The following is a 23,719-nucleotide window of genomic DNA, read 5'->3' on the forward strand; positions in this document are numbered from 1 at the left end:
GCTAAATTTCAGACAATGATCAGTGATGGGATGAAACAAGAATGCCTATTTTCCCAAATGGGAAGGAATTTGTTGATTGAGTTAGCTTATAAAGTTTTACATCATGAATGAGCTTAAAAATTTTGCAAACTTTTATACAGGTTTCTATAGTTATGAGGAGATAGTAATCAACATCCCTTCTTTCAAACTAGATTTTTTTATTGATAAAGAAATATGTGAGTTTAATGCTTGAACTATGGCAGAGCTTGGGAAGATTTTTTTTTAATTAGTTTGTTAGTTGCATTTTCTATGATTCTTTTTTGTCCTTGGCTATCCATGAGGTCAACATGGACTATTTGCATTTTGGTTGGACTATTAGTATTTTTGGAAAATGTGGGCATGTAGGTGACAAGTATGTTACCTTTAAAAGTGAGAGAAGGTTGGGATGTGCAAATCTATAATATGTTAGATGGGGAATATTGCTAGGGTTTCTATCATTCATTGATAATTTGCAATATATTTTTGGGGAATAGATCTCCAACATTGCATGATTATATTCTTGTTTCTCCTTTATCTGTTGGGCTATCAAAGGTGCAGGCACAATTACATATTCATTCTCAACATATAATATTTTTGAATTTCCAATTAAATCAATCTGTAACTTCATCAGACTTTTCCATGCATGGAAATTCTTGTTTAACTTGGGTATCTCCTTCATGTACATCTTGATCTTTAGCCTTGAGTCCCTTCAAACCTTTCTCTACAAGAACCAATGCTCTAATACCAATTGTTAGAATGATTTAGAATAATTCAAAGGGGGGTGGGGGGGTGAATGAATTATCCTCAAGTCTAGATTACCAATTAAACTTTTCAACTCTTCAAAAAACTTAGATCTAATCATTAAGTAGTTCAGTCTCTATAGTTACTTATCAGTAACATAAACTTGCAGTACATTGTCCCAATAATAACAAACTTGAAAAATTTAAAACATTAAATACTAAACATCTCAAATAATATCTACACAAGTAATGAACTAGGATTTAATGTGGAAACCCCATTTAGGAAACACCACTAGTAACATGTCATGAATTTTTCACTCTTCTAAAGTGAAGTCTATTAGAAACCAACCCTATTAAAGGTTACAATACACATTGTTAGGTGTTACATTGTTAAAGGATTTAATCACACTATTAGGAGTGCACTTGTAAGAGGACTTAAGAACATTCCATTAGAATGTCACCTTGATTAAATGATTTCGACTAATACAATGGTTTGAAAGTAACAATAGGTTGATCAAAACAAAAATAACTCCCTTTGCAAATATGAATCACAATTTAGTTCCACAACTAATTCATTGACTAGCCTACATTATCCTCTCCATCACTAATTTTTTTGGAAACCCTTCAAGAAAACACTCTTCACCACAATTCTTTATTTTTTAGCCTTCTACTTTAAGTTCTCCAATCAACATAATCAACAACTATTCCAACCTCTTTAGGTTTGTTAACCTTTCTAGGTTAATCCTAATGCCTTCTTAAATAGGAAACTTTGATCCTTTTTTCTTAAACATTATCATTGATATTAGGGCGAAGTTAGATTCATCAAATCCATCCATCTTTTCATTTCCCCCTTCTCATCCTAGAAAATTCTCAAAAGAAATGTTCAAACGTGGTTTTTCTTGCATTAAATGATTTAATTCATCAATTTCTATCTTCAACACTGTTTATATAGTTCAAGAATTCATCTATGTCAGCTATGAATCTAAATCCTTAATAAAATAATAGATGCTAACACTTAGCAAAAACTATGTTCCTCAGCCTCAGTCATCACTATACAACTAAATCGTCACTAACTTTCTCTCTTTACTTACACTGACTTCACTTAATCGATCTACTAGCACTCAAACCAATTTTTTGATACTTTATATTTACTTGCACTCGATCAACACCATATTTTCTTGACTTCCACTATATACTCAATTGATATGAGCATAGCTTGACTTCAACTATAGGGTCATTAATATTCTATTTTGAAGCTCAGTTAAGAAAATGTACTTTTTCCTACATTGATCATCTCTTTTAGGCTTCAACACAATAATCTTCTCCATATAATTTTATGAATAAACAACACATTATCTTGCCAAAGTCTATCTGACCAAGTGCCTATTGTAATTCCTGATAACTCAACCTTTTCACTAGGTCCTCTTATTATATCTTCTTAAAAAATCTTCTTCATCAATCATCTTGATATGAAACTCTATGCAGGTAGCACTTGTCTCACCATTAAGATTTGACATCAATGACAAAATAACAATTGTTCTAATTATAGTTTTCAATAGACAATACATGAAAGCTATTGGCTATAGAAGAGAAAAGAAGATGTACCCTCTTTGATATTAGGTATGATTTTTTTTTCAGCACTTAAACAATCATTGATTATAGAAGATTAATAATTAGTGATTGTAATAGGAATTTTCATAGTTAGTAAGCTATACTAGGTTTTTAACCTTGCAAAAAGATTGAAACTTCATGCTTTTTTCAGGATTTAAGAAAATAAAAAATCTTGTTGGAAATTTTGTCTAGTCATGAATGTTATAGCTACTACCAATTCAAATGCACTTCAAGTTATACTTGATCAAGGCATTGTTTAGGTCTTGCATAATTGGTATATAATAAAATATGTCTAGAAAAACCCTAGGTAATATGCATGTCACTAAAACTTTAAAAATTAAATTATCTTTGAAGAACTATGAATCCTCAATATTCCAACATGACAAAGATACAATTCTTAGTGGCAAAAAACCTAAACATCTAAATGCTTTGACCTTCAGGAAAACCTTTCGTATAAATGTTAGTTAATGTCTTCCTAAATTACCTCAATAAGGTATCTTAGTGAAGACAAAAGGATGCATACAATACACAAACCAAATAAAATTGTGACATAATGATTTCACAAGCATGCAAACATAAATATAAGCCCATAAAAATTAAAGAAAATGCTTTTGAAAATAAAATTGGAACTTACATATTATGGGCACCGTTAATACTAATGGTTTAGGGAGAAAATATGAACCATAAGAAAAAAAAAAATTGGAGCATAAATAGGAAGCCAAGTCTCAAATTTACCTTAGATTACATTCAAATCAGGACTTCAAATCCACAATGCACTTCCTGCACAAAAGGTTTTTATCATAATAGGGATGTAGACTCGAAGAGGTCACAAAATTTATTAAAGATTATTTTTAATTTCAACTTACAAAGAGATCTGAAATTTCTAAGACAAGAAAATTGAGGTCTCCATATGGAGAATACAATTTAGTAGAAACAATCAAAAGTGCCTTCTCCAATTTTAAGAAAATGTACACCAATTTATGCACCATTTTTCTCATTCTACTACCACATCAATACGTGCAAAGAAATATTTTAGAACAAATTGACTTCCTCTACAACTATTATATGGAATAGAACTTGAAATGGATGTGTAGGAAAAATGAAAATTCTTATTTGATGCATGACAGATGTATAGTTTACTTAGATATGCCAAATGTACTTGGGTAAAAGCACAAACATTTGCCACCCGTTTATAAAAGAAAAGGCTAACAAAGTTATAATTGTTTATCTTCAATGACATAAAATTGGCAGTATTATTTCGAATTTGGTAATGAAGTAAACTAATGAAATGTGTAGAAAAGGATGAAGTTAAGGAGTGTAATTCTAAATAATTATTTGGAATAAGAATCCATATATTTTCCTATTTTTTAAAGACAATTTTTACTTGTTGAAAAATGCTAAAATTTGGGATCTAGTTCCCACCACAAAACTATATGGAAATAAACTTATTTCCCTTCGATTTTATATTTTTTTATGGATAACATATACAGCTAGAACAATCAAAAATAAAAATTGGCTTTAAACATATATTTTATCTTTTATAACGATTCAAATTTCAACTCACCTAATTTTCATCTCCCGCCACATTTTTCAGAACAAAAGAAAAGTTATACATTCTTGAAGAGGACTCTCTCCTCTAGAAAATCATGTCTTTTTAATTTTTTTATATGATTTAATATTTTTTCCCTTCTCAAAATTGACAACTTCTTGAGTGTTAAAATACATACATATAGATTTTTTTAATTATAATGTACTATATCTAATTAAAAGATTATAAAATCTATATGATAATATTCTTGACTTTGAGCTCTATAAAATGGTGTTTATATGTTATTAAAAAAATTCATAAAAAATAGTAAGAGTTATTGAAATGTCAATTTTCTGAAATAATTTTATTTCTTTAGTAATTGGACACAAACTAGTATAAAACATACATTTAATAGACATTTCCAATTGGAAATGTTTGAGACCATAAATAACTTAGCTAGAATGAATTTTTCTAGATCATATATTTGAATTTAAAAAAATTAGATAGAAATGCTCAAATTTAGTCATTTTGATAAGTCAACCTAAAAGATGACAAATCTATACTTTTACACACTCATAATATGTTTTGTAAAATTCTTACTAACTAAAAGAAAAGACTCTTGAAAAAATAGCTTTAGCCAATAAGAAAAGTACAATTTAAAATTAATATTTTTGTGAAAATACAACATTCAAAAACTTTGGATTTGGGAAAAAAAATTACTCAACACATTTTCCAAGAATCTAACTAATATGAAAGGGTGTAGTGAAAACTATAGTCTCATGCATCAAATGACAAGGACTAATCGTGACAGTGTATCATTGTTTGAAAAATCTCTTTAAGAATGGAAAACTGATATATAGATGTCATACTTTTATCATAGAGTAAAAATATATAAATGGTGGTAGCTATATAATTATACATTGCACACTTAGTAATTTTATTGTTTATGATAAAAAAGTGTGTCATGATTTCAAAGATTGATGTCACAAGTGATACAAATGAGGATTAATATTAATTTTTCTCTTCAAAATTAGCATAAATTAATTGGTTTTTAGTGCCATGCATAGACAAAATTTATGACATTTTAGCATCAAAATGATTTTTTACACTCAAAAATCTAAATAGGCATATAATGAATTTCCCCCTATTAAATTAAATATACTTTCCACTCACTCTCAAGAGTGAGCTGTGTCTCCTACTAAACTCCTTATGAAAAAGTTCTTTGGTCTTACCAAATTCAAAGATCAATCTTATTAATTTTAGTTCTAATTCATCCATTTTTTCAACACCATAAGTGATGAGGACAATTGTAGTAATGCTCTCTTGTTAGGTATACTCATTGATATCCATTGAAAATTTGGCACTTGTATGATTGGTATATTGCCTAAAATTGGCATTGGTCCTACTAGTCTTGCTACTTCATTTGTACTCTTTCATGGATTTGATAACACTGGGGACCAATGTCTAGCTAAAATAAATTGTTTGTTTTAAATATTAAAACTATTCTAATTTATATTAATTATTTTTCAATTTAATTCTCTTAAATATCCAATGATTAAATCTTTCTTTTCATGCTCAAGTATTCTAGATTAGTTGCCAATAGTTAGAAAACAACTAAATGGTTAACTTTGTCACCAATTTTGGTTACCCAATGCTAAGGAGATTGGTAATTCAACAATAATTAAATCATCCATTAAATTAGTAGCTTTAATATTGTAAAATTAGTACATTTTGTTGATCCCTATAGTGTGTTATCTATTAGTGTTAAACACTTAGTCATTTATTTGGTAGAATTGATTGGTCATCACTATGACCAAGTGATCCTACTGAGGCCAAGAAATGTATATATAGAATCATTCATATTTTAGTTAAGGCCAAGCAATCATTATTGTTGAGCAATTTTGTGGTCAACAATGTTCTTGTACATGCCAAGTAAGATAGATGTCAACTTGTGTCAAGCAACACAAAGTCAATTCATGTTGAGTTATATAGTGAATGTAGAGCATTCATAAGCTAAGGGACAACATGAATATTAGTCATGATCCACTATCACAATGTTCATGTGCTGAGTGAACTAGTTTTATCATATGTGTTAGGAATTTCATAAACACTAATCTAAATAGTTTTTGGCCAACTTATTGCATGATCTAATGATAAAGGAGTAATTTAAGCAGTTGATTACATGTTTTTTAATGAATTATTAATCCCTATGCAAGGTGTTTAACCAATCAAAAAAATGAAATGTTTAATCAGGAAAAGGGAAAAATATGGATCATTGATCTTGATCTAGAATGTTTTCTAGTTGGTTAAATAAGGAGGATCTAAACCCTAATTTTAATATGTTAAGAGTGTATGCACGAGAATAAAATTTTGGGTGCTTGAAGACAAGTTTGAAGGTAATACAAGGAAGAGTGAGCAATAAGAGTAATGAAGTGTAGAAAAAAGGTATATTAGATCAGAGAAGGATCAACTAGTGGAAAGTGGAGATTTGTAATCAAGCATTATAATGGTAATTGAAGGATCAGGTATTGATACATCTTTTAGTAGAGTGAATCAAGGTAAATCTCTTAATAGAGTGGTCCTAACAGGCCTATGCAAACTTCTTAATAGAGTTCTTATTTTTTTGTAAATTTTAAATCCTGTAATCAAGGTAGGCTATACAAGCCTTGTAGCTCTTTATAGGGAAGACCCCTAATAGGGTAGATCATCAGAAGTGGTCAACATTATAGCCCTAACTAGTGAACTTGATTGCTGTAGTAGTGAATATTTGTGGGTATCATCCCCAACCTATTTTTACCTTCATCTTGGAGGGTTTTTGGGTTACCAAACCTTTATGTTATGTGTTGATCATTTAATTTCATGTTTATGGTTGTGATTAGTAGATTAGATCTATTAGATCTAATACATCATTGCAATGTATGTTTATGTGATTTGTGATATTGATGAGATAAGAGTTAGTGGTAAAAGATACTACTTTGATAAATGAATAAAAAGTTAAAGTTTTATAGATCTTGATTCAGCCCTTGAGTATCTCACTTTCCCAATACACTTGCAAAACTTTGTTGTGGTGACACAATTCATCACAATGTTAAAAAAATGTTCTTTAATCCAAACTTCTTTAGAATAGCAGCCATAAATTGCCAATTAACTCTATCATAATTCTGATTCATATTTGTGTCTTCCTTTTATAGCCTAATTTCCTTTTCCCTTATAATTGAATTGTTTTATTAGGAGATTCTAGATGAATTTTTTTAGTTGAAACAAGAAACTTCTTAGTCTTGCTAGAAAAATATGTAATTTCTTAAATCTTGTTGGCAAAATATTCTCATGTTCTTTCTTTCTCTTTTGAAAACCCATGGATTGGTAGTTGATCCTATAGAGATAATTCAAAACAAGTTCCTTTTGATTAGGAACATAGGATTTAAGAATCATATGGATTTAGTAAAATAGAATAAGGTGTATACACCTTATAAAATTGAGGGGATAGAAGTAAAAGAATTAGGTATTTTAACAAAGTTCTTATTGCAAACAAGCGATGACTTCTTATGGAAAGAAAAAAGGAATTGGCTATTTTAATAAAGGTGGATTATCTTTTTAATATAATTGCTAATTCTAAATTATGTAAAAAAAATTCTCTTTGGGTTCTTCGTTATAGAAAAGTATAATCAATGTTAAGAATATTCTTAAGGAAGGTGGCATATTGATCATAGGAAATGGTAAAAAACCTAGATTCTAGGAGGATATATGGTAATAAGATATTCTAAATAACAACCAAAAAAGTGTATCATGAGTATTCATAGAGATAATATTATATATAATAGACTTATCTTCATATATACATTATAATGATAAAAGAAGCTAAGTATAAAATTTAATACAACCTATGGCAATAGGGTTAATAGAGCTCGTAACATAGCTATCAATGAAAAATGAATATGTAAACAAGATGTGATATTTTTCTTCTCTATCATATTAAGTCTATGATTGGAATTAGGTAATTATTAACTATCCATTACAAGAACATAGTATGCTAATGAATTTAAAGTAAAAAAAGTGCATTCATTCCATGCAACATCAATAGTAAGTTGAGCTAAGAAGAAGTAAATAGGTACATGTGTGTTGTAAATAAAACATAAAATTACTCAATAGTAATATAATTTATTTATTTTCAATATCTCATCCCTAGCAAAAATAATAAATAACTCTTCTATTTTTATTGACCAATTATCTAATTTTGATTAAAAATTATCTAAAATAACCATTAACACATACAATGAAATCTTAGTCTAGGGTTTTTATAACATGTAATATTAAATATCAATGAACAATGAAAATGTAAATTATTTTTAATCTTTTTTCTTTCTACGATAATAGGTCTATCACCAACATTAGGTAAGTATTCATATCAATTACAATAATATAACATGCTAATATTTTTAAAGTCACAACATCTCATTCATTTCATAAAACAATACTAGTGGGTAAAAGTACAAAGTTGTGTCTCCTTTCAGGCTGACTTATCAGAATGACTCAGTTTGAGTATTTTTCTCTCAATATATATTTTTTTAAACATATGATCTAGATAAATTCATTCTAGCTATATGTTATATATGGTCTCACAATTTTTCCAATTGAAAATGTCTATTAAGTGCATGTTTTATACTAGATTGTATCCAATTACTAAAGAAACAAAATTATTTCAAAAAAATGGCATTTCAATAACTCTTACTATTTTATATGATATTTTTTTAATAATATAGTAACACCATTTTATAGAGCTCAAAGTCAAGAATATTCTCATATAGTGTTTATAGTGTTTTAATTAGATATAGTATACTGTAATTAAAAATTTCTACAACCACATATTTTAACACTTGAAAAGATGTCAGTTTTGAGAAAGAAAAAAATATTAGATCATATCAAAAATTCTAAAAATTATACGACCTTCTAGAGGAGAGAGTCCTCTTCTAGAATGTATAATTTATCTCTTGGTTAGAGTAGATTTGTTTTGAAAAATGTGGCGGGAGATGAAAACTATCAATTTCAAGTGAGTTGAGATTTCAATCCTTATAAAAGAGAAAATATAGGTCTAAATCCAATTTTTATTTTTGATTGTTCTAGATATATATGGTATCTATAACATAGTTTGAGAGAAAAGGGAAATAAGTTTATTTTCATATAGTTTTGTGGTGGGAACTAGACCCCCAATTTTCAGCATTTTTCAACACCTAAAAAATTATCTATAAACTTTAGGAAAATTTATCAATTATTATTCCAAATAATTATTAAAAATTATAATCCTAAGCTTCATCCGTTTCTACATGTTTCATTAGTTTACTTCATTTCTAAATTCAAAATAATAATACCAATTTTATGTTATTGAAGGTGAACAGTTATACTTTTGTTAGCCTTTTCCTTTACAAAAGGGTGACACAAGTTTGTGCTTTTACCCTAGTAAGTTGACTTAATAAGAAGTAAATAGGTATAAGTGAGTTCTACTTAAAACATCATATTACTCAATAGTCAAAAATGAATAATAATTTAACATATTACTCCTACCAAAATTGATAAATAACTCTTTCTACATATATATTGAAGAATGAACTTTTGATTAAATAATATTTAAAATCACCGTGCTAAAATATATGAGAAAAATGTAATGCAACCCTATGCCAATAATGTTGTTTGATGTGTAATATAAATATCAATAAATAATGAAAACATAAATAATATATAATCTTTTTTGTAGCTATCATAATAGGGTTTCCACTATCATTAGGTAAGTATTTTGTATCTATTTCAAGAATATATTATGTTTTTGATTAGATTAACAAGTTTTATAGGGATTTCAAGAATATATTATGTTTTTGATTAGATTAACAAGTTTTATAGGGATCCTGAAACCCAAGTTTGAAACAATACAAAAGGCTAAAAATAAGCAACTAAAGCCTAGCCAAAGGACAACGACCAAAAAAAAGGCCAGAACAATAGATCAGCAAAAAAAAGGTGATCAAAGTGGCAACATAACAACCACCAATACAGGTTTTGTCTAGCCTCCTGAAACCAAAAGAAGATAAGGGAAAAAAGTCCCCAACCATGATACACAACAAAATACAATAGGCAAAAAGCCAGGGGACAAAAAAAGTATGATAGGCTAAAAAGACCAGTCATGCTTTGCCTTTAGATCCCTTCTTTTAAGAACGTAATGCTATATCAAAAGAGGCAGTGGACAGTCTAATCTTTTTTCCTTTTACTATAGTCCATCCATCCTCCACCAAGCCAACAGCCTTTTTCCACTATAAATCAACAACACTAGAGCCAAGCCCAAAAATCCCTAAGAGTAGGGAAGAGGCTGCAACAAGAATATCTACAACTAGGGAAGAAGGGACAGGAAGGTCCGAGCCTAATAAAGAAGAAGTGGAGGGCATGACCATATTTTCTTTTACTAAGGTCCTTCCAATCCCCACCAAACTATCAACCATCTGGCTCTGAGAAGCAACAATGTGACAACCAAACCTTGAAAGCCCTAAAGCTAGGGGAAAAACTACAGTAGAGAAAGATACAATAGAAACAAGAGAAGGAACATCAACTTGAGAAGGAGCCAAAGAGGTGGTTGCCCCTAGGACACCAGAAGACAGAATAGTTGCATCCACAGAAGGAGCCAAAGGAGGATCCTCCATCAAATTACTAGAAGATGGGACAACAGAAACCAAAGACTGATTTGCTACAACCAAGGTGCCAAAGGATGATCCTTTGCCGAAGATCTAGGAACAGTAGACGAATCCTCCACCAAAATATCTTGAAGAGAGTCATCATCACCTATAGAGAGGATGATCCTTTGCCGAAGAGCCAGGAACAATAGAAGAATATATTATGTTAATGCAACAAGCATTTCATTCATTTGATACAACATTGATATTGAGTTGAGTTAGTAAGTATATAAGCATAAACTATGTACCTTACTTAAAAATATAGCATTAGTCAATTGTAAAATAATAAGGATTTTGTACCTTATCTACCAAACACTATTAACAAACATTCCTTGTTTTATTGACCAATGTTATAAAATAATAATACTAAACTAAAACCCTAGTCATGTCATGAATGAAAATAATGGATAAGATAAAACTATTCAAAATGACAACATCACCATTTTAAGTAATAATTGGACTTTATTCAAGCTAGTGTGGAAATGAAACAAAGAAAAATCTACATTGTCTAAAGATAAAAGGTTTGTTAAAACATTAGTCTTGAAAGTTGACTAATAGAAGATGACCATTTACATTGAATTAGGTAAAGCATAATGAAAATACAAGAATTTCTATGTTATGTAACTATAGCATAACTCTATAAATGAAGTAACTAGATAAAAAAAGTTTTTAAAAGTGAAGTATGAAATAACTTGTTAACTTTAAATTAATTATAAAACAAAATTTAATTACTGCAAAAAAACTTTTTAAGTAAATAAAATCATGTTTTTTTGACTTAAATAACTCTATAAGTAAATAAAATAGTAAAATGATGTTTGAAAAGAGTTTGAATATTACATTTTATATTAAAAAATGATATTCAAAATATTTTTAAAATTATATTATTAACCATAGTTGAAATACATGTTAAAAATAATTAAGTGCACTTGTCCAAAAAAGTAGGCTTCCAAATGTTGCAACTATTCCACATATACGAAAAAAAAACTAATGTTTTAAACTTGAACTTTAAAATCAACATTGGAGCACTGATAATATGATATTATTATTTAAATTCCACCTAGTTAGTAGAGAGGCTTAAGGTTGTTGGTAATTCCCCATGGTCTTGGGTTTGAATCCGATGGTCTGCTTCAATGATGCACTGGTTCTACTGGTGAGTAGGTGCACCCTCTGGGTGAAAAATTAAAATTAAATTAAATTAAAAAATTGATGATCATGTATGCTCACAATAACTAAGAAACATAAAATATATTTATTAATAAAATTTAATTTTGGTGGATTAGTCATGGCAAGAAGCACTGCTATTGAGGTTGTCTTCTAAAATTGTATGGGGAAACTGGTGGTTGCTTATACTAGGGACTATGGAGGGGGTTCAAAAAATGAAGTGGAAGCCCTGGCTCTTCTATGGGGAATGAGAATTGCGAGATCTAGAGGAATTAACATGTTATCAGTTGAGGGGGATTCATTGTTAATTATTGAAGCAGTTAAAGGAGAGGGTTGGAGTAGGTGGAAGATCAAAATGATAATAGACAAAATTTGCAAGTTAATGCAAGGGTGTTAAGAGATCCACATGGGCCACATTTACCATGAAGGAAATGGAGTATCGGATGAGTTGGAAAAATTTGGTCATAATGTCATACAAATAATTGAATGGGAGGATGTTAGCCAAACTCCATCATCAACTCAAGTGATGATGAAATGCAAACATACTTCTCATAATGTTGTATGAATTATTACAAAAGGTTGCACATCTTGATGAATCCATGTGGGCAGGAAGGCCAGTGGATGTGCTTCCATAAATTTAAGTTTTGGCAAGATTGCATGATGATTTTCTTTTGTGATCCTCTTACTGCAAGCCTCAATTATTTCTAAGAAAGGACAAAGGAAGTGGATTTGTCAAGATATAAAAAATTGACAAAGATAGATGACAAAGACTTTAGTCAAACCCCACTCCAACTATAGTTTGCAAGGGTTAATTACAGAAGGAAAGGTACTGATCACGCATGGTGCTAAGAGAGGTTTTTCAATTTTTGGGAAACCTTGCAATCTTATGATGGGTCTTTGTTTCCTTACAAATTTCATCTTGGGTGCAATTTATTTAATCGACCGTGAACACCAAATCTATAATCAAGAGATGCTAGAAAATTCTAAGGAATTGGTGGTTGAGCTAGGTGGAGAAGTGGTTGCAAGTGACTACATTGAACCAGTGGGGATTGAGGCTTTCATCCAAAAGAGTGAAGTTGTGATGGTTTATCTTTGGGAAGGTGGTTTAAGTACTAATATTCATGGAAGGAATGGAAAAACATGACAAGCACATCTCGATGCAATTCTTTAACTTGTGGAATGATAGGAAAGTGAAAATCAATGGGATGGCATTCAAAATCATAGAGGATGTTATTGCTAGGGTTGGAGGGTTTTCCTTGGGGGGCAAGAATTGGCACAACCAAACTAGGGTGAGTCATGAAACTAGTCTGAGGAAGCTATTTAAATTTAATAAGGAGCTAGTTTGCATGTGTGGTGGGTTTTTCAGAGAGGATCTTTCAAAGCCCTAGGATGTGATTTTCTATGCCATTATGAGGTATATTACCCTTGAAGATTGGTTCTAAGTACTATATTACTACCATTTCCCCATTCTCAACCTTTCTAGGAACTTGGATCAAATTTGTTTTCCATATCTTATTTTGAATTTCATGAAAGATTGTGCTTATAAGGCTAGGAAAAAGAAAGAGGAAGGTAAACCATTTTATATCATTCACTAGAGGTTCATGCACAAACTTTACAAATACCACCTTGCCTTAAATCCTCCACTTATGATCAACCTGCTAATTATTGTTACTCCCAAATTCTCCATTGACCCTAGCCCTGGCTCTAAGGTAAAAATAACCCTCATTGAGTCAAATAAGGACACAAGAAGGAGCAAGAAAAATTCTCAGAGAACTAGTAAATGACTCTAATTGGAGAAATTCAAGTCCCCCCTCTAAATATGACTTTAGCTTTGAGTCTACCAAGAGTGAGAAAAATCCCACCAAGAGGAAGAGGCCACACCAAGACATTGGAAAGAAGCCTATCTCTAGCCCACTTAGTCCCTCACACATCTTAGATACCCTTAAAGTTGTCCAATCCCTAAGTAGAACCAGGGGGAGGACATCAACTCCCCCATGAAAGACACTCCCAAAGGTGGGGGGAAGAAAGGGAAGCATAGCCATGGCCAAAGCCAAAGAAAGGATCGATTGGAGAGGCTAAAGGATTTGATGAGGCAAATGATGGATAACCTCATTGGCATCTACAAAAAATTTGACACCCTTACTGAATTCTCCATGAAGTCATGCATTCAGTTTCCACTACATTATATTTCCTACAACTGAATAAGGATGAGAAGGATTCAGGCAAGAAGAGTGAAACTGCTTGCTACATTTATGGCTTCCTCATGGAGGATTTCCTAAAGGCACTCCTAGACAAACCTTTTAAAGAGGAGGGGGTGGACATAAACATGGAAGAGCTTGAGGAGAGGAAGAATGAGGAACTAGGAAAGAATGCAGGCAACTAGCCCTACCTATGTTTTTCTATTTTTTTAAATGTTTACAATCACTCTGAACTTGGTTCCTTATGAGGTTATATATATATGTGTGTGTGTGTGTGTGTGTGTGTGTGTGTGTGTGTGTGTGTGTGTGTGTGTGTGTGATCAAGTACTGGACTGATAGAAACAATATGTCCCCTTGCTACTAGTATGTTTATCCATTTTTTTTGTTGGTTAGTAACATGACTAATGGTAAGGATTGCTCTATTCTAGATCTTGTCTTCATTATTTATAGGGAAAGTAGAGTTCAAAGAACTCCTTCACAATGAAAGATGATAGAAACCTAGATTAAAAATAATTCTTCTTCACCTATAATCATTGTCAAGGGCTTTCACTTCAAACTTAGGCAACCATTTTTGAGGCATCATGGTGCATGGTGGAATGGGTCTCATGTTTCTTATAAACAACTCATCAACCATTTTTTCTTGACTCACATCATTTTACATATTGAACAATGAATTTATAAATGAGTGTTGTGGGGTCAAATAAATATTTTCTTAATTTATTTAGTTAAGTTTTAAACTCAAACAAAAGATTAATTAATCAAATAGAATATTGCAAATTATTCAATTAATATTTGCAAGAAGTGCTAGACAAGCCAACTAAATAATTATAATGTTTTTTAATTAGCATCAAAAGAACAATTATAAAAAATAATTAAATTATTTTATAGATGATGACAAGGAGAGTACATGAATTAGTTAATGAATAGATATATTTGTCTTTATCTCTCACTATGTAGTGTATTCCTTAGAAATTTGAATTAAAATTATGAATATAATTGAACTACCATTATATATAAAAGATGGACCATCATGTCATACATATATGTAACATGGTATTTGTATGTGCTAATTGTGGGCCTCTATATAAACCACACACTTCAACATGATCCTTACATGCTATAAATATCCCAAAATGAACATGAGATTGTTCATCTAGAATAACCCAGAAAACTAATCTGCAACCTTCTAACCAGATGGATTTTTCTATCCACTCTCAGAGTTGAGAGATCAACAACCACACCACTAGTATGAAGGATTTTAATCTATATGAAATGAAAGATTAAACTAGACGAGCATATGAATCTAAGAATAAAATAAGAAAATAAATCTAGATGTATGCATTTAAAACTATATGGAATTGTAAATGTGAAAGCAATAAGCTACGAATGCAAATGATTGAGTAAACAATTTGGCATTAGTTCAGTACTATTCATGTGCATCCTCTAAAATGAGGAGTTGAAGGTTTCTTAAATAGAATCCTAGAATTTAATAAATGGTCAAAGATCAAATAAAATGAATGGTCAAGATTGAAGATGAGATTTAGTCAGGATGGAAAATTCCTTTATGAAAAGGGAGTTAACTACCCACTTCTGAATGTAATAAGGAGTTAATTGATCTAAATCCTTTTCTAATCTTAGTCCACTCAGTGTTTCCAATTTTGAATTGGAGAGAGAATTTGGAGAGGATATTTGATTTAAAAAGGTTAAATATGACCTCATAAATGAATAATTTAGTTAATTGAATAATTAAATTCAATAATTAGAATGAGGATATTTAATTAAATCAAATACATTTAATTCCTCATGTATATTAGCTAAAGGGGTGAATTGAATTTAATTAAAGTACTAGGACTTGTGATTAAATTAAACTCAATTAATAGGTTTAATTTAGCTAATTCGAGTCAATACTTAGGAATAAAATATAGTATGTGATTAATGCAGATTAGGAATTTTCTGCATTTGACACTTAGGTCAAGTAGAGATTATTGAAATTAGAATTGCCTAGTACAATAGGACTTTGAGTAGAATTGATAGACCAAAATTGGTTCATCATACCAATGTGCCAATTTAGGGGTATTACATTTGCTCCTCTTTGAATAATTGTGTGAGCAACATGTTTGATTCAAAGAAATTAGAAGTCTAAGAACATTGACCAAGAAGTGAGATTGGTTCCAAGATTAGTGACATAGAGACTGATTGATGAGATTTTTAAGGTTATCTCTAGAAGGAAGCTTAGCCTTAGGGAATCCAGATAGAACAATTAGATACCGATATAAAAGAACAAATATCATCAAACTTCATAGAATTATTCCTAGAACGAGACTCAATTTTTAGGAGTCAAGCTTAGATTGCCTCAATACCTATCCATTAGAAGTTGACAAGATTAATCATGATTCATAGAATTATCCCCAGAATGAGGCTTAATCCTTGGGAGTCAAGGTTAGATTGCCCCGATACCTATCCATTAAATAGTTGACAAGATTACTCATGATTCATAGAATTATCCTTAGAATGAGGCTTAATCCTCATGAGTGAAGGTTAGATTGCATTGATACTTGTCCATTAAATAGTGATTGAATGAAAGAATTTAGAATTATCTCTAGAACAAAGCTTAATTCTTAGCAGGAATTAGGATTATCTCCAGAACGAAACTTAATCCTCTAGAGCCTAGATAGAATAGATGAATACTAGTTGATAAAAGATATTAAGCCTTAATCACAAGGCATAAAATCATTCTTGGAATGAGGCTTAATCCTTAGGAGTCATGGTTATATTGCCCTGATACCTATCCATCGAAATTATGACAAGGATAGTTATAAGTGTGATCAGTTAATCAAAAGATGAGATAGATGACATATGATGTCAGATAAAGGGAAATATGATGGTCTAAGTGATGAGATGCCCCTATTGATTAGGACATTAGATTTAGATTGAGTTGAAGAAAATTTTGAAAGATTCAATGATGTAATCATCCTACCCCTCGGGAGTGAAATTGAAAGATGACACACCAGAACAATAATGTAGAGCCATAGATTGGAAGACACTGAAGTGATTAGAGATTCAGAAGAATGTAGGATAGATTGAAAGAGCATGAAGAAAATTTAGAGTTGAGTCTAAGTGATTGCGAAGTCTAGAAAACCAAGTTTGACTTTGGTTGACCAAAGTTGATTAGAGTTGACTTTTATTAGAAAAGTTGGAAAATTTGAAGAAATATGTGATTTGAAAAAATTCCAAGATTTGAAAACTATCAGTAAAATGGACTGCACAAGCATTTGGTCATGTTGGTCCCAAAAATTTAAAGTGTGGTTTTGAGCTAAGTGTGTCAGATTTCAAATTTTATTCTGAAAATGAGTTTAGAGAAACCAAATTAGCCAAGGGGGTAATTTTAACGTCAATTGAAACACTTTGAAAAATTAGATCAAAACCTATGTAAGGGCCCAAAAAGTCATTTTCAATTCATTTGTGCATTTTGTCTTTTCTGAAGAAGAGAGCTTTGAGAAGAAAGATGGTGATCATTGTGTATACTAATATATTCGAGCATTCTAGATGACATAGCCAGCTGATGGACTATGAATTTCTGATGAGTAGTCAAATAACTTCCTTTGCATTTTAAATTTTACACATTTCAATCATTTTTTTGACTATTTTAAAATTTCACTGTCGTCGGGTCTTGCACATAAACCCTTTTTTTTGCATGAACCTGTAGGGAAGCTCACATGAGGAAGTACCAAAAAGGTACTTCTTCGCATAGGGTGCTAGGTTTCCTCATGTAGGAGGAACCCATCTCTCACAAGAGAGACCCTAAATTGTGTTATTTTCTCACTATCTTCATTAAGGTTTCTTGCCCAAGGAAATGAAATCTCATGCAAAAGACTGAAATTTCATGTGAGAAAGTAAATGTGTTACAGTATTATATCAAAAGAAAATGACTATATCTCAATATAGCTACCAAGACATGTATGATGAATATTAGTAAAACATGATAAGTAAAGATGATGTAATCTTTTATTGTCTATTGTAATGTGTCTACCCTAGCATGACGTAGGATTTCACTATCTATTTAAGTATTGTAAAATGTTAATCAATTTAATATTTCAATAATCTTATTTATTTGATTAAATATATATAGGAATTTGAATTTGTCCAACTTAAAATTTCAAATTGTGATATTGCTATCAAGATTCAAATGTGTGATTTTTTGAGTCAAATTCATTGACTCATGTTTTATTCATTCTCATGAAATATGGGTTAACAAGTTAGACTCATAAAACTACACAATTAATTCGTTATAGTAATATCACAATTTGATATGTTAAAAAAAAATCTCCTAATTATTAAAACATCATATTACTCAATGGTCAAATAATTAAATAAAAGTGTATACCATTCTTACGAAAAAGTGATAAGTAAATTTCCTACTTTTTTTGACAAAAATTTACATATTGTCCATTAAAATTGATGACATTGTGAAATTGTCATACAAGAGGACACAAACGAAATCATACTGTTTGGTTGCAAGCATAGGAATTGACAATAGGAATTGCTATTTCAATAACAACTTTTTTTTGAAATGGACATAAGCTCATTTTAGGGACAAAATGAGAGTATGTATTCCTATTCCCTATTCCCTTTGGCGCACTGAATGAAAAATAGATAACATATTTTAACTTCCTATTTCTATTCCAACAGCCAAACAGATTGAGGGCCCATTTGGTTGCTGGAATAGGAATAGAAAAGTTGGAATACATTTTCCATTTTCTGTTTGGTTCGTCTCTTGTAATAGGGAATAGGAATAGATATTCCCATTTTGCCTCTAAAATGAGCTTATACCCATTCCAAAAAATACCTGTTATTGGAATAACCATTCCTATTCCCAATATTACATGCCCATTCTCCATTCCCATGCCCGTGACCAAACGGCCCTTTGAAACGGCCCTTTGAAAGAATTCAAAACAAGGAAAAAATGGCGTAGATATATGAAAATAATTTATTCAAAATGACAGCATCACCATTTTTACTGATGACTTGACTTTAGTTCCATGTAATTAGCATGCGAACGAAAAACACAAAGTTATGTGCTATGCGGAGGTGAATAGTCGGTCAAAAGATTAATGTGGAAGCTTGAACGACAGAAGAAAGACCATGTTCATGGAATCTGGTGAATTTCAAAATGTCACCATCTCACATTGGAGATTACATACGAGGAGTGCTTTCTTTTTGGACCTTGAATATATTGTCCACATATCACTAGAAGTTTCATTCCTGTTTACCCAACACTTCGTCCACAAGTAATTGAACACATTTATTTCAAAGAGACACAGCTTAGAAAAGTTGTATAGTTGGTAGGAAGGCTAAGAAATTGTCAGATAACACCATGAAGAAAAGACAAGTCTATGACAAGGAGCAATTGAATTGATCTGTCACATGCTCTTTTACAACCGTGACAAGTGAGGTTGCTTCTAAAGTCCAACCCTTAATTTTCCGTGTTTGAATAAAATTCAAACAAATCCCTCCACTCCTTTAAGAAACTTCCAAGAAAATCCAATTGAGAAAACACATCTCTCTTTCCTCCTCTAGTCTTTATTAAAAAGCCCATTAACCTCATCATTTCTTTAAATTCACACCCTCTGGAGAAGAGAGAATAATTCAAAAGAGAAGTCATCCAGATCATTTTGCTTAGATATATCTTTCTTCTTCCCCTTTGTCAAACCTTTCAATCTTTTCCATCTCACTTTGAGGAGTAGTGATATGATGAAAATGTGGGTACACCTATTATGTTTGCTTCTTGTTGGGTTGAATGTGTGTAGAGCAGCTAGGCTTGTGCCAGAGGATGAAGAATTGTATATCGCCCAACCACAAAATTGGAATTCTGAAAATCTGTTGGAGTTTCGAGTTGGGATGATTCGAACCGGGGGCGATGCAGAGCATGAGTCTGTTGTGTTGAAAGTGCAGGGACTATCGACATCAGAGTCCAGCTCAGCGGTGGGTCACATGGAGGTTTCGAGAGGAGGAATGAAGGAAAGGATTCTTGGATCGAGTCCTAGTCCAGGAGGCGGTCATTAGCCCACCCCAATTCATATTCTTTAGTTGGATTACAGAGAAAATTGACATTTTTGGTACAATACTAGATTATATGTATGAATCCATCGTAAAGTAAACTTATATTTATAGAAGGCTCTCATTCGTACATGATGACAAACCATGTTTTTCATTTTATAAATGGTCGAAATTTTAGACTCATACATTGATTGAAATTTTACACTCATACATTGCACGCTTAGCAATTTTATTGATATGATAAAACGTGTCTCATGATTTGAAGATTTAAATTTCAGAAGTGATAAAAATGAGAAGTATTATAAATTTATCTCCGAAAAAATTGTAAAATTTTGTTGGGTTACAATGCCATGTGCAGATACATATATGACCGTTCTAGCAACATAATGATTAGAGACAACAAATTTCTACAATTCATGAAGTATGGACAATTGCTACTATGCTTCTGTAACACCGCACCAAGTGATCCAAAATTCTCTAGATTGGTAATGGCGAATTTTGCCTTAACATTACTATCAAAGTCCTGCATGGCAAAAATCCTGTCAAGGGCAATAAGCCACTGTTCGGCCACATAACCAAAACCCTGCCCATTAAAGGGCTTGACCTTGGATCTCGAAAGGTCCTTCATCTGAGTAGATACAATGGATCTCTGACGATCCCTCCAAGGGCTCCTAGACTTGGATCTATGCTCATGTTCTGCTTGATGTGCTCTATGTTGATCATGAACAGGAGGTAAGTGATCAAGAATGGTTTGCATCATCTGTCTCAAGTTAACCTCCTCAGACTCAGCTTGGTCCCCTTTAAGGCTCTCTTCCTGCTCCTCACTAATGTGCTTGCCCCCACTCTCTTCATGAGCAGGTCCTCCATAGATAGACTCATGAACACTGGTAGCTCTACCACGACCACGACCTCTTCCACGGCCTCTACCACAGCCTCTAACAGAAGACCTTGTCCCAGATACAATCCTACAACAATATCCAAGATACAAAATACTATTACAACATATTGCATGCTATTGTATAGCATAAAAGGCACATGTTTTGCAAATAGACTAAGTTCAAAACCAGTTTTCCCTATGTTTAAGTTTAAGCAAAATTTTCAGTTTTGAAAGCTAAGTGTTGCAGTGTGAAACATATGCAAGTAATAGTTTTAGATTTTGTTCCAATTCACCTAGTTTCAAGTTTGAAAGAGATACACATAACAATTCAAATTCCTTGTTTTGTTTCAAAATACCCAGAGCTCCCAATGTAGAAACTCGGGCTCTAATACCAAATGTAATGCCCCACCAAGGGATCCAAAATAATTAATCTAAAGTCTCACTAAGTTTGGTAGCATTTTTTTTTTTTGAAATATGAAAGTTAAACCATTCACAACATACACATAGTAGCAGAAGCAATATCATCATTCAACTAAAAGTATACATAAACATACATAACAAGTTACATTCCTTAAGGATCCCTTAATGTTGAATCAAAATTAAATTAACTAATATTAATTTCATCTAATACCACATTCACACGAAATAATCATAAAAAGTCCAATGTTCTTAAAATAATATACTTTGTTCCATGTGTCCCTTAGTAAATTACATTTCATAATGCTCAATCATCCACTGTACATGTCACAGAGTATGAAAGACTTAAAAGAATATACATGTGTGAAAATAAAGTACATCATCCTATTCTAATCCATGATGCAAGTGCAATAAAGTAAATGAAAACATATTCCATACATCATAAACACAACTAACTAAGTGCACAGTTCCTCCCAACCATAAATAGCATCATTAGACCATCATGGGCCCTAGCCATCCCTTCATGTGTAACATCCCATGTCATCGAAGAGATCATTGGTATTATCATAATAGGAATGTCACTCCTAAAACATACTACATCATATGCAAAAAGAAATCTAACATGCTACAACATATGCATAAGAAATCTAATCATGCAAAATAAGGCATAAGATAACATCATCTATCATATGCTAATCATCAATGTAAGGATACGTGTCCACCATCATAATCTGATAACAGAATGAAGATAGATGCCAACAAGAATGCATCAGCCATGGTGTCTCAGATGGATCTCAAATGGTAAGAGTGAAAAAGCACTACCACCCAACCACATGGAACCTAAATGGTCCACTCCCACCGTGCTGAGGAGATAATCTCAAATCTCAAACAGGCTATCAATCACATAGTACAAATACTCTTTAAGTCCAAGAATCCTAAAAGTATACTAACTCAAAGGTTCCAATACAAATCGACATCTAATTCCAGAGGCACACAAGACATGTAGGAAACCTACTCTATAAGTGAGAAAGTGTCATTGCATGGATCACGCTAGAGTTACTTTGGTAGTCTCTTTATAGACCCCAGCCCCCTAGTGATCCCTATACGGCCACTAGTATCCTCTCATACTAACGAGGCATACTACAGAATGCAAGGTCGCAACCAAGCATTATCTCTACTCCCATCCTAGTATGTACTAGCACTCGAGGCATGGGTGAGAACAAACAATTACCTTATTAGGTTCATTTAAGTCAGTATTAGGTGTAATGTATTCACTTATTAAACAACTTACAATGAGTTACCCTGACAGCCACTTAGGGCCCCGACCCCTATTGCAAGCCACTTCCTGACACTACAAGTAGATAACCTACCCTAGGCTCATGGAATCATAAATCACAAAATCACCACAGTCCTATATAAGCAACTAGAAAAATACCAAAAGATAATCCACAATAAGAGCATCAAATCTCCATGAGCAACTAAAAAGCATCCATTGATAATCATGACCACAACAACTCTTTATTGGCAACTGAAGGTATCAATCATAATCACAATATCCATTGGTTCTCAACAAGAAACCAAAAAGGCATATGAAGCAAATAATACTGATCAAAGACTCTAAAATGATCGAGTCAAAACATGTCACAACATGACATCATCAAGATTAGACAAACACTTCAGTCCCATTAAGGTGACTGGAAAGTAATCCAAATACAACTGATCGATAACTTATAAATGGTTACATATATCACAGCTTACACAAGAAGACTGGAAACAATATCAATCAGTAAACCACATACACCATAGAACATGCCATCTCATAACCATGGTTGGGTTTTAAAAGACCAAAATCAAAAGACATCATCATGACATCACAATCATAACCCCCGAGCCTCTGGTAGATGTCCTATAACTGGTCAACAATCTAGTCAACCCCAAAACCCAAAACATATAGCATAGAGAAAACACAAAATGCAAGCACATGTTTTGGTTCGCTAAAATAACTTAGTTAAAAGAAATATGGGGTTTCAGTTTTTCGTTTCAAGTATATTTCAAATGTATAAAATTCTTTGTTTAATCTACAAGTCAACCCATTTATCTCTTTGAATAAAACCTAAAATTATCATCTTTCAAATAAATAGTTTACAATCATATCAATTAAAAATCTCCATGCATAACTTAATTATCAATTAAATTTAATTAATTCTACAATTAATTAATTAATAACTAACTAACTTTATTAATATCTCCTTTACTTTAATAATAATTAACGAATTATTAATAATTTAATAATTCATATTTATCAATACTTACAGAACATTAACAATAATTTATATTAAATAACATTAAAACATGTATTAATGTTAATTAATATATATACTAATTAATAAAAATGATTATTA

The sequence above is a fragment of the Cupressus sempervirens genome, chromosome 3 (assembly GCF_028749045.1).
Source record: "Cupressus sempervirens isolate cs-2001-9-10 chromosome 3, ASM2874904v1, whole genome shotgun sequence".
Classification (NCBI taxonomy): Eukaryota; Viridiplantae; Streptophyta; class Pinopsida; order Cupressales; family Cupressaceae; genus Cupressus; species Cupressus sempervirens.